This window comes from Corythoichthys intestinalis, chromosome 6 (assembly GCF_030265065.1).
Source record: "Corythoichthys intestinalis isolate RoL2023-P3 chromosome 6, ASM3026506v1, whole genome shotgun sequence".
In the NCBI taxonomy this organism is placed as follows: Eukaryota; Metazoa; Chordata; class Actinopteri; order Syngnathiformes; family Syngnathidae; genus Corythoichthys; species Corythoichthys intestinalis.
The window spans coordinates 39237985-39250262 of NC_080400.1; the positions used below are offsets into that span (position 1 = coordinate 39237985).

The window sequence follows — 12278 nt, forward strand, 5'->3', positions numbered from 1 at the left end:
ATTGAAGTTTTTTTTTTTTTTTTTAATGCATTTGGGCCACATTTTGGCTGGGACATTTGTGTCTTTATTATTCAATCAAAAAATAAGTTGCTTTAAACAAAACAAAAACATTTTAAAATGAAAAATCACTTCATTTCCCAAAAATGTTTCAATCATAGAAAAAAAGTTTTTGAATGCGAATAAACATTTGAGACTAAATAAATTAGCATTCGAACACTTAATTTTTCAATGAAAATATTTTCTTTGATTGAAGCAAACCTTTTTGTGTTTGGGCCATATTAGGGCAGGATATTTGTGTCTAAATCATTCAATCCCCCAAAAAGTTGGTTCAATCAAAAAAATATTTTCAGTCAAAGAAAAATTTATTTGCATAAATTAAATTGCCCTCCCCTAAAAATAATATTTATTTTGGAGGGGGGGGGTGGATATTATTTTATTTGAAATTATTTTCTTCAGTGAAGTGCAAAAGGTTTTGAACTCACTTCTTTTTTTAAGTGCAAAAAGTTTTGAACTCACTTTCGAAACATGCCTGACCAACAGTGTTGGGAGTAACCCCGTTATAAATAACGCCGTTACGTAACGGCGTTATTTTTCCAGTAACGTGGTAATCTAACTAATTACTTTTTCCGCCGTTACAACGCCGTTACCGTTACTGACGGTCAAAAGCGGTGCGTTACTTACTCTGAATAAATTGAAGAAACTACCAGCTTGTCGAGTCGACTCTCGCTCTGTTGATTTGTCATCCAAGACTTGGGGTGCGTTCAGGTACGAGAATAGCGCACGTACTTCTGACTCCAAGCTGTTTGTCCCTGCTCATTCAATTAGACAATGCTTTCCAAAGTTTGGTCACGTTTCTGTGTTTGCTACACCTGATGCTAGCCTCGTTCCCATCTCCCACTGTCACCCAGCAATAATACTGCTTCCATCCTGAGGACGGCAGACGATTTGAAGGTGACGTGAATTGTCGGGAAACGAGCCTACCTGAATGCCCCTCGAGAGATGCGATGGAAGTGATTGTGATTGGCTGAGGGTTAGAGTCATGTGTCGTGATAAGCCAATCAGAGCCGGTGATTTCACAAGCAAACCGGAACAGCGGGTGCGGCAAACACACACACGCAAAATAGATGCACAGGGTCGGGATGGCAGAGCATTCAGAAGAAAAATTGTCCTTTAAGAGGTAGAGATATAGACACTATTTCAAGTTTGTCGAAATTAAAGGAAAGAACCTGCATGTAATGTGTAATTTATGTCCCGGGGCAAAGCTTTTGTCGACATCTGTGGTAAGCAATTCAAATCTGCTGAAAAACCTAACAAGTTAACTACCTGTCTGTTCTTCTCTATTCCACTGACTCGAATACTGCTCAGAAAATTTCAAATTCTTTGACATACAACAAGTTCTTTTTAAAGTAACGGAAATAGTTACTTTCCCTGGTAACTAGTTACTTTTACTATAGAGTAATTCAGTTACTAACTCAGTTACTTTTTGGAAGAAGTAGTGAGTAATGTAACTAATTATTCTTTTAAAGTAACGTGCCCAACGCTGCTGACCAATAACGAAGTGCAAAATTTGTGTCAAAATGATTCAATCAATCAAGTTTGGGTGCGGCCCAAACGCAAAACATTACTTCAATCAAAAATGTTTAAAAAACCAAACAAAACAAAGAAAAATAGATTTCAATTGCTTTTTTGAGTCTCAAATTTATTTTTGCATTCAAACGCATTTTTTTTTTAATTCAAGTGAGCATTTTGTTTTTTTATTAAAAAGCAAATCTACCGCCATAAAAACACAGACAATTACAATACTGTGAAAAGCTTCACTTTTGTCGGCCCAAAGACTAAAAGATATAAAACTTGAATATTGATTTGCATTTTGTTCATTCAATACGGCAAGTTGACCTTTAAAGTTGAATTTCAGAAATACAGCATACAATATTCTAATTTTATCAGTGGTACCTGTAATGGCGTAGATGCAATCTGTCCATTTATGCTGGAGCTGATTTGGAAAATAAGCAAAGTGTGTCTGATTTTTATTCACATTTGGAAGTAGCAGCAGTAGTATTATTGGTGTCTTGTTTTTTGTCAGACAGCTGTGGGTTTTATTTTCTAATTTAAGCTAGAACACATCAGGCCATGAAAGAATACTGAAAACAAAAGTATTTTAGTGTGACAGGATTGAGAGGAAAGGTCAGCACATCTTTGCTAAACAGGGCTTACAAAAGTGTTGAATAACAACTTACGCCAACGTTCCACAAGATGGCAGCATTGAAAAAGCAAGCAATTAAACAAATTGTGCTTTCATGACGTGACGTTCATTCATACGATTACAACCATAACATCCGATGTTTGAACACGCCCATTTGGAATCAAGCACACTAAGGTCATTCCAAGTCAAAGTGGAGCAAGGAAACAAACAGTGTGGTGACAATTGGTGTCATGGAACCAGTTTGACATGTCACCATGTGAGCAAAAGTGGCTTGTGACAACTTGGTTGTGTTGTGCAGTCACTTTAATTTAGAGAAGAGGTGGGAATCATAGGGCACCTAATGATTCGATTACGATTCAGGGGCTCCGATTCGATTATAAATCCATTATTGATGAACCTCCCACCCCTACCCCCGCTTTTAATGTTTTGTACATTAGTTCCAAAATTGTTCAAAAATCCTCTCAGGCTAAACCAAACAGTTCAAAACAGTAAATAAAATACTCCCCATTCCATCCATCCAAGTCCCCATTCTGTATCAGCAGCTTTAAACTACATTCAATCAATTTAATGTTGTGAATCAACCGTTCAATATGTTAAAATTGCTCCCGTTATACCATAACTTCCCTTCTGTTTACTTTCCACATGTGAAAGTTTTAAAACGGTTTCATCATTTAAAGATAAATTCAAGTCAAGATTTTGCCGATTTAGGGGTATTTTAGATAAAAAGTAAGTTCGCTACAACAGAGCCTTCTAGAGAAGTCTACTGCTTTAAGATGGCACCTGTCGACTAGCGCGGGAAAGTGTCATTTCGCATCTAGTAGGGGTGTAACGGTACACAAAAATCTCGGTTCGGTACGTACCTCGGTTTTGAGGTCACGGTTCGGTTCATTTTCGGTACAGTAAGAAAACAAAACGCAAAATATAAATGTACAAGTTGTTTATTACACACTTTTGTGCTTTGAACAATAGAAACATTATCTGATACAAAGCTAGAATTCTGCTCACAAAGTAGCGGGTATTTAAGGATAATAATCCAACAACAATTTGCCTTTCAGACCCCGCGTATTGGTCAGCTTTCTTTCTGAAAGAAAGAAGAAAAAATAAGTCCTGTGCTAAAGAGAAAAAGCAATCTCAATGACAAAGATTTTTTTTGCAAATGAAATGCCTCAATGAATCACTTTTTTTTTTCTTATGACCGGTTTTCAAAAGCTTTATTGGTGGATTTTCTCAAGTTAAAGCGCCACACAGAAATTAGTAAATTTAATTGTGTAAGCAGGATCTGTGTATTATTCTTATTATTTAATCACAGGTGTTTTACCTCATTTCAATTAATTTTATTTAAATGGGCTATTATTTATTTTATTATGTGTTATTATTTTACAAATGTGATGTAGTATTCATTTATATTGTATATTTAATGTTGTATAATTTTAGTTCCTATGTGAACATTAGTTCCTACTTGTTTTGTTGCAGTAGGAGGGTTTTGTATTAAACACGGGGCCGTGCTGGTTATTATTATAGCAGAGAAGACAGCAGTAAATCCACAAAGACCAGTCAACTGTGCCCTGATCTACCACTCAAGAGATCTGATGGACTCAAAAAGTGGGTTACGATTGCATATTAGTTTGAAAATCGACCGGATCCACCGTATTTTTACACGAGTGACTTCCGGTCTGCCCGATCCTAGCTAGTAGTATTGACGTAGGAGGGCCGCGTCTCATGTCAAATAATAAACTTTGCCGTTTTTTCGCGTGCGTCGCGTTGAGCCGTGCTGGGACACGTCAAACACGCAGCCGCACTGCGACTGGTGTGCATTGGCTGATTGACTTTAACGCCCGCGTTTCACTGCGGTCTCGCGGCGGCCACGTTGTCGCGCCATTGACGTTTCTGGGTTATGTACTGTCCGTGTTGGTCCTCATTATAGTAGAGAAGACGGAGTAAATATAATTATAAGAAACTGTAACCCGATCGACTCACAGCCTCGAAAAGTAAGGGTTACATTACGTCGGAAACTCGTTCGGTACGCCTCCATTCTGAACTGAGCACCCCGTACCGAAACGGTTCAGTATAAATACATGTACCGTTATATTAGCATCTAGTTCTTGTTACATGTTCTAATGGCCGCCGTCTGTCATTTCACATCTAGTTCTAGATATATGTGATCTCTATCATAGCCACATGTTGCCGTATGTTTGTAGAAACTAGCAACTGGGCGCTGTTTGTAGCAATTGACAGTCGCAGTCAGATATTATTGTTTTTTTTAATCTAGCGGCATGAGTTGAACATATTTACTCTCGGTCCGTTCCTCATTGCGTCTCGAAGACCGCTCTGACTGTGTTTTATTTCCGCTTTACCTGGTATAATTCAATAATCGGAATTTGCATGTCAGACATTTTCGCACTCAGTTTAGAGTACTTAACATTATGCCTCATTAATTTAAAAAAAAAAAAAAAAAAAAAAAGAACGCTTAAGTCCGATGAATTTGGCCAAAGCATGAAAGCCACCTATAGGAAGATTAACAGTGCTGAAGTTTCTCTATAAGCATGCTGTCTTACATGGACTATTGAACTCCCATGTTTTTAGAGATACTTTTGTGACAGGACTTTAGGTTGATTGACTAGAATTTTTTTAACTTGAGGTACAGCTTTATCCATACCATTTCAAGATTTTACTTTTGTAAAATTTACCATTTTTCTTGTGTTATAACTTTGGTCTTTTGTCATTTAAAAAACGGTAGTTATTCAATCTTTTTCCTTTTTACTGGAGCATCTTGATTTATATTTCTCCCCCACTGTGGCAGTTAGGAGTGGGAACCTCTTGGTACCTCACGATACGATTTGCGATACAAAGCTCACGATAACGATGATCTGACGATATGGCGATACAACGATTATCGATACAATGGTCAGGAAAGTATTCTAGGATATTCTACAAACAACTAATAAACAGAAAAACAAGCTTTTGCTGTAAATTGGAATGAGTACATCACTAGTAGACATTCAATCCGTTTGAAGTGGGAGGGATGGCAGCAAATGAACATTCGTTCATTTGCTGCCATCCCTCCCACTTCAAACGGATTGAACGTCTATGGCCGGTAGTGGCAGCCAATGCCAGGCAATGAGGTAATTTTGGGCCATTTAAGGTCATTTACCTGTTGATTTTCAGTTACTTCCTGTTTATTTTGAGTTACAGAACAGGAAATGACCTGGGACTCACCCAAATGAATAGGCAGTGACTCAAACTCAACTTGTCACACCCATAGTGGCAGTACTACTTGTGCAGCGTACCACAAAGAAGACACTAGTTAAGTCATGAGTCAAGTCTGTTGAGCTATGTTGCTGTACTTGTCAGATCATGAAAATTTGACTTCAATTCTGCAAAATAATTTGTGTGGTCTTTGTTGGCTGGGGAAAAAAGCACAGACGCCACGATGCAGGTGGTCCACGAATAATACATTTAATAATAGTAATTGGAAGTCAGGCGAGTGATCTAATTTATGAATTTTAAACGATTCCAAATTGTTAGTATTTTTATTGAACAACCTCACAGTTGACATCCAAACATTCAACTCTGTTGTCATAGACATATAGTCCAACCAAGTACCTTTATCATGAAACTGAGTGCCCCAGCAGGGTCACAGCCAAAGGCTTAAGAGCAATGTGTATAGGGCACAACGCTGTTGAGCACAAAACAAAAGGCACTCTGATGAGGTGGTTGTTTTCTAACAAAAACATTTGACACCACGAGCGCATGTCTGGCTTTGTTTTCACCTCCTGTAACAGTAGTATTGCAGAGATAGCACTCGTAACTTGGTAGTTGTTTACTGTAATATGTGTCTTGTTATCCGGCAACAATGTCACCACTTTGCAACAGGAATCAAATAAAATCTGTTAGGCAAATGTGTGTGGCTAAAAAAAGGCAACCACAAGTAGGTTTATGGGAAGAAGCATGTTAGCTCTTAGAATAGTCTTGTGACTAATGTTAACTGCAGTTAGTCAACAAAATAAAGTTTTTTACCTCATGACGGTCGTTTTTCACAATTAAAAAAAAGGGAAACACTTTATCTAAAAATATACTCATGCTAATGAGTTAGTTTTACATGTGTGTGACAATGTCAAAGTGTCAACTGCCTGTAAAATTAATGTTTTTTGTTGGCACTTGGCATCGATTTGAAATTGAAACAGAATTGTATTTACGCAGTCATGTGAAAAAATTAGGAGACCCTATGAAAGCCTGTGTGTTTTATAACATATTTTGTCATATGGATATTTAATATCAATTTTAACAATGTTGAGAGATTCAAGTAACAGAACTAAACAATTAAAACAGAAAAAAAGATTTTTTTAATAACTTAATGTAAAATGTAATTTTAAATAAATGCAATTTCTGTTGAGGAATAGATTAGGACACCCCCAAATTCAATCCCACTTAAAATGGCTAAAATCACACACAGGGGTATCACATCAGGTGCACATGATTATAACATCTCTACCCAGTGTTTTGAAGGAGGCTTGCCTTATTTAAACCTCAAATGTAGTTTCCCTGACTGTTGAAGTGAGAGAAAACACCATGGTGAGATCAAATGAGCTGTCTGAGGCCTTCAGAAAGAAGATTGTAGACGATTATGAGCCTGGTAAGGGATTTCAAAAGATCTCAAAAGAACATAAAAACAGTCATTCCACTGTCCGGAAAATAGTCTACAAGTGGAGGACATTCAAAACAACTGCCAACATGCCAAGGTCTGGCCGTTCAAGCCAGTTGCCACAAAAAGTATGACTTCTGGAATAATGTTCTTTGGACAGATCAATCTAAAACTGAATTATTTGGACACTAGAACAGGGGACATGTTTGGCGTAAACCCAATACAGCACTCCAGGAAAAGAACCTCATACCAAGTGTGAAGCATGGACGTGAAGGTGTCATGGGTTGGGGATGCTTTGCTACAGCAGGACCTGGCCAGCTCAACATGATAGAATCCACCATGAATTCTATCGTGTATTAGAGGGTACTTGAGGAACATGTGAGATCATCTGTGAAAAAATTAAAGCTGAACCCAAACCGGACCCTGAAACATGACAAAGACCCAAAACATAACAGTAAATCCACCGAGGACTGGCTGAAAAGGAAGAAATAGAGAGTCCTGGAATAGCCGAGTCAAAGCCCACATGTTAATCCTATTGAGATGCTGTGGGGTGACTTGAAACGGGCTGTACTTGCAAGAAACCCCGCAAACACCTCACAGCTGAAAGTATTCTGCGTTGACGAGTGGGGCAAACTTTCTTCAGACTGATATCAAAGACTGGTAGATGGCTACAAAAAGCATCTAACTGAAGTTTTTTCAGCCAAAGGGGTAACACTAGCTATTAGGTGGTAGGTTGTCCTAACTTTTTCCCCAGTTTGAATACACATTTTTGTTGATCTGGTTTAATGAGTAAAACAATGTTATTTTTTGTTATTTACCTGCAATTATATCACTTTCTTTACCAGACATAAAGAAAAACAAGATCAGACATTGATATGTGAAGATTTTGTCAATAAAGAACTGAATATTTAATGGGGTGTCCTAATTTTTTCACATGACTGTAGTTCTACTTTTTCCCAATACGACCTTCAAATTGCTTCAGTGAGTCGATGAAAGTTGGTTGGAAAAGCAAAACCTGAAAGAAAGGATATCATTTTCTGTGTATAAAAAACCTACAACTGCACAATGTATGGCAGTGTTGTTGTCTGTGGGCATGTATAATATTAATATCAGTACATGCTTATTGCAGTATGGAGAAAAAAAAATAAAATATAGTCACACAACCTAGAAAACACACAAACTTTGTGCGTATGAAAGGTGATAACCCAATGAGATGTTTATAGCATGGTGGTTGTTAAGCCTCCTTTATGGTTATAGTGTTTGTGCATATTGGCATCAGCCAATCACGACTACCCCTGACTAATCTTGGTAGTTAAAAGTTGATAGAAGAGCAGCTATCAGAGTCATCGCATAGTTAAACTGGTGAGAAATGTCACAACAACAAGGTTCAAAAGATAAACACACCGGAGAAAATAAACCCAACTAAATTTTAATTGAGATTGAAAGATGCCTGAAAGTCATTCATGGAGTCAGGTTAATTTCAATTCTGCTGTTGGCTGTCCTAGATAAGAGGTGAAGGATGGGGAATCCTATTAATTCCCAAACTGCTCCTGGAAACAATTGGAATTCTTAAACATTAGCTGGAAGCCCAGAATCTTTTATGGCAGGTATTGCATCACACCGCTGAGGGAACAAATTAGTGTCAGGGGCAGGGCCGGAGTGGGACTCATTTCCAGCACGGGAATTTCATGCCTCAGACCGGCCCACTTTATATTATTTAAAATAGGGATGTCCCAATCGCATGTTTATGCACCCCAGTCCGATTCACCTGATTTTAAGAATCTGTCGATAAAGATTCCCGATCCAATACTGAAAAAAAAAAAATAATAATAAGAATTTGAACCAAAATCAGGGCCTGATGGTGCGTCTCTAGATCAAATTCTCATCCCAATCAGTAATACTTCAGACTCCAGAGCCCACTTGATGGCTGGCCCCTCCTTTACCACCACGGAGTATCCGGCTTCACGTGGTAGCAGTTTCCGGCTCAGATAGAGGATGGGTTGCTCAGCCCCGGGGTCGCTCCGTGCAAGAACTGCTACGAGGCCTACATCGGAGTCATCTACCTGGACTGAGAAATGATGGTTGAAATCTGGACGGCGCAGTACTGGAGATGAACAGAGGAGTGTTTTTAGGGTCTTAAAGGCAGCTTCACACTCCTTCATCCATGTCCACTGGATTCTTTTTGTCCTTTGTAGTCCGAGCAGTATGTGGGGCTGCAATTGTGGCAAACTGTGGAACAAACCTGCGATACCACCCCGCAGGGCCAAGGAAAGATTGGACCTCCTTCTTCGTGCGAGGATGAGGACACCCCCAAATTGCTTCCACCTTGTCAATTTGGGGTCGTACCTCTGCTCAGCCCAGTTGATAACCTAGGTATCGGGTTTCCTGGCGTGCCCACTCACATTTTGATACATTCAGGGTCAGTCTCGCCTCTTTGATGTTCCCCAATACTACTCTCAGGTGTTGGAGATGTTCTTCTAATGTGCTACTGAAAATCACAACATCATCCAGGTAAGCTGCACTGGATACTTCACAGCTCTGAAGAAACCTGTCCATGAGGCGATGGAAGGTTGCTGGGGCACCATGCAGGCTGAATGGCATTACTATGAACTGAAACAGGTCAGTAGGTCTTCGAAATGGTAAGGCAGTATATGGCCGGCTGGAGGCTTCCAGCGGCACCTGCCAAAAGCCCTTAAACAAGTCCAATGTCGTAATGAAGGTTGCTGAGCCGATGCGATCCAAGAGGTCGTCTATTCTGGGCATAGGGTAAGCATCGCATGCTGAGATGGAATTGAGTTTTTGGAATAAATGCAGATAGGCAAGGACCAGTCCTTGTTAAAGACGATAACGACTGGGCTGCACCCCTCTGATGTTGATGGTTCAATGACTCCCAGTGCCAGCATCGACTCAACCTCCAGCCTCAGCTGTTCTGTCAGTTGTTGGAGGATCCGGTATGGGCGCTGACGAATGGGGTTGGGGTTGGTGTCCTTCAACCGGATAACATGCTCTGTCACGGTGGTCTGGCCAGGCTCCGCCCTGAAGATTGATGGTATCTCTTCGAAGATCTTCTGAAGGTCGGCATCTTGGTCAACCATAAGGTGAGCCACGTGAGGGTCCGTTGCATCGTTGACCACAGGAACACCACGATCTTCATTATCCACCTCCACCTTCCTCACTAAACAAGTGATGTCTGGATTTGCTGGAGAAGCCCCCTTCCATCCCTTGAAAAGGTTCACATGGTAAGTCTGCTTTTGACTTTTTCTTGTCAGGTTTATGTACTTCATAGGTGACAGGTCCCATTCGTAGTGGTGGGGCTCTTACACACAATGAATGGCAACCGAAGCAGTTTCTCATGTCTTACTGAGGACGCAGGGTTTCCTGCGAGATCTGACGTGGCTACTCCGTCACACTCTTCCTCTTTTTCTGGGAGTGTTGCAGATGATACAATGTGTATATTTTTGTTTCTTTTGGAAATGCCACTGTATTTCTGGATTATTTTGTTACTTTTGTAGCTGTTAAAGAATACAAAAATATATAAGTGTACTGGCCAAAAAAGAGCGTTTCCTTGTGCACTGCCTGACAGCGAGCTAACATTTAATGTCCTCCAATAAAACACAAGGTGGACTTGCTCTTGTTTTTATATATAAAGTCATTCGTTTAAGGTTGTGGAACTGTAACAAAAAAGAAACGTAAACACACAGTAAAATACTTACATAGTTTCCGAGGCAGAAACTTAACAGAACCCCCCACTCCTTTTTCTTTCTTTTTACAAAGTATTCTAAATAATTCAAGTCAATTTTATGGCACTTTAAAGACGCCACATAATTGATGATATTAATTCTAATACTCACTCACTGAACATGGCAATGTTACCTGCCTGCTCTGCACCTGCGTACGCTCATAGTCATCAAGGTTGGTGTTTGCTGCTACATCTCCCTTATGAGGTGCTCAGAAATTTCCAGTTACGTGTTGTTGTCGTATCGAACTGTGCAAATTGAATTCTTACCACTTTTGTTGTAATACTATGTCGTTTGAGAATGCAAACTCGCTGCATAAATAAATTGCTATTTTTGCATATTTTTAAGCTTCTTTTACGAGTGCTTTTCTTCTTTTAATTCTCATTTTTTCAGCTCCACCCTTGCTCTTTTTATTCATGATCCAAGCACCGAGCTAGTAGCTAATTTGGCTCAAAACAGACACCGATTGGCGGGCGGAGCTGCATGTTTATTTTTTGGCTGCATACGTCAGGATGAGTCTAGAAAAAAATATTTAAAAATTTTTCCACAGGGACAGCAGTAACAGCATGTCTAAGTAAAAATATTTGGAATGAATAAATACCAAACAAAAAAATTGAATTGTTTAAAAATGTGTATAACCCGGCCCACTGGGATTTATCCCGATCCTCGCGATTAGCCACTCCGGGCTGTGTCAGGGGGGAAAAGAGCAGAGTAATGTGGACTGGTCACCTTCTGATGGCGAGCCAATCAGAGGAAAGAGGCGGGAGCTGCAGAAAAGACCAGGAAGCGTCTACTTGCTTGAATACTATTATGGCGGAAAGCAAAGTGGTTTGTCTGAAACACATATCATTTACTCATTAAAATAGGAGCAAAGAACATCACAAAAATACTTTTTGACAGGAAACAATGTTTTCACAAGTGTGACTTGCGGAGCTATCATCCAATCAGCAGATGTATACATATTTAAAGCAGAAATGTGAAGAAATTTCATGACATGCCACATAGGGTCACAATTAAAGTAATTAAACATTGTCCAACAAATAAAGCATGAAAAAATTATTTATATCTTGTATATTTGACAAAATAATCACGTTTCTGAAGTTCGAGCCTGAAAGGCGATGAACCCGGAAGTGATACGTCACACCGAGAACAGCGATGGCAGCGCTCCATACATACGGCCGCCATACAAAGCCCTTCAAACAATGATTCAAACAGCGATATAAGAGATAGATCGAGCGCAAGGGAGGAGATCCAAGTTTTTAAAGAGTTGGAGGAAGAGGAGGTTGGAATTTCATGTTGGACCTAACATGTATTAGCCGGACGCTAATCAGGATGCAAACAATGTGCCTAGACTACCTGACATGGAATGGAGACAAGACCCATCGAGATTACAAGATTGATAAGATATCGGCTATTATTGTTTTCATGATTTGAAGATGCAGGCATTTGCACATAATTTTATGTTTTTGTCTATCTGATGTCATTGTTTAAAAAAAATAATAATCATACTTCATGTTCATTTTGGCAGATCCGGCAGCTCTCGTGCATATAAAATAATAATATATAAACGTTGGGGGGAAAGAAGGAGATGAGTCGTTGATGGCTTTCTCCACTTTATTGTGGCAACAATAAGAAAACAAAATAATAGCGGACTGCCGCCACATTCGACCGCGATGTTTTTTTTCTCGCTCATCTT

At 39.4% G+C, this 12278-nt stretch overlaps 1 protein-coding gene across 2 annotated transcripts in view; it reads right to left on the reverse strand.

The window, feature by feature from the left end:
- tlcd2 (TLC domain containing 2) overlaps nucleotides 1-12278 on the reverse strand; it is a 39572-nt gene that overhangs the window by 3464 nt on the left and 23830 nt on the right. The gene's annotated exons all lie outside the window — the stretch shown is intronic.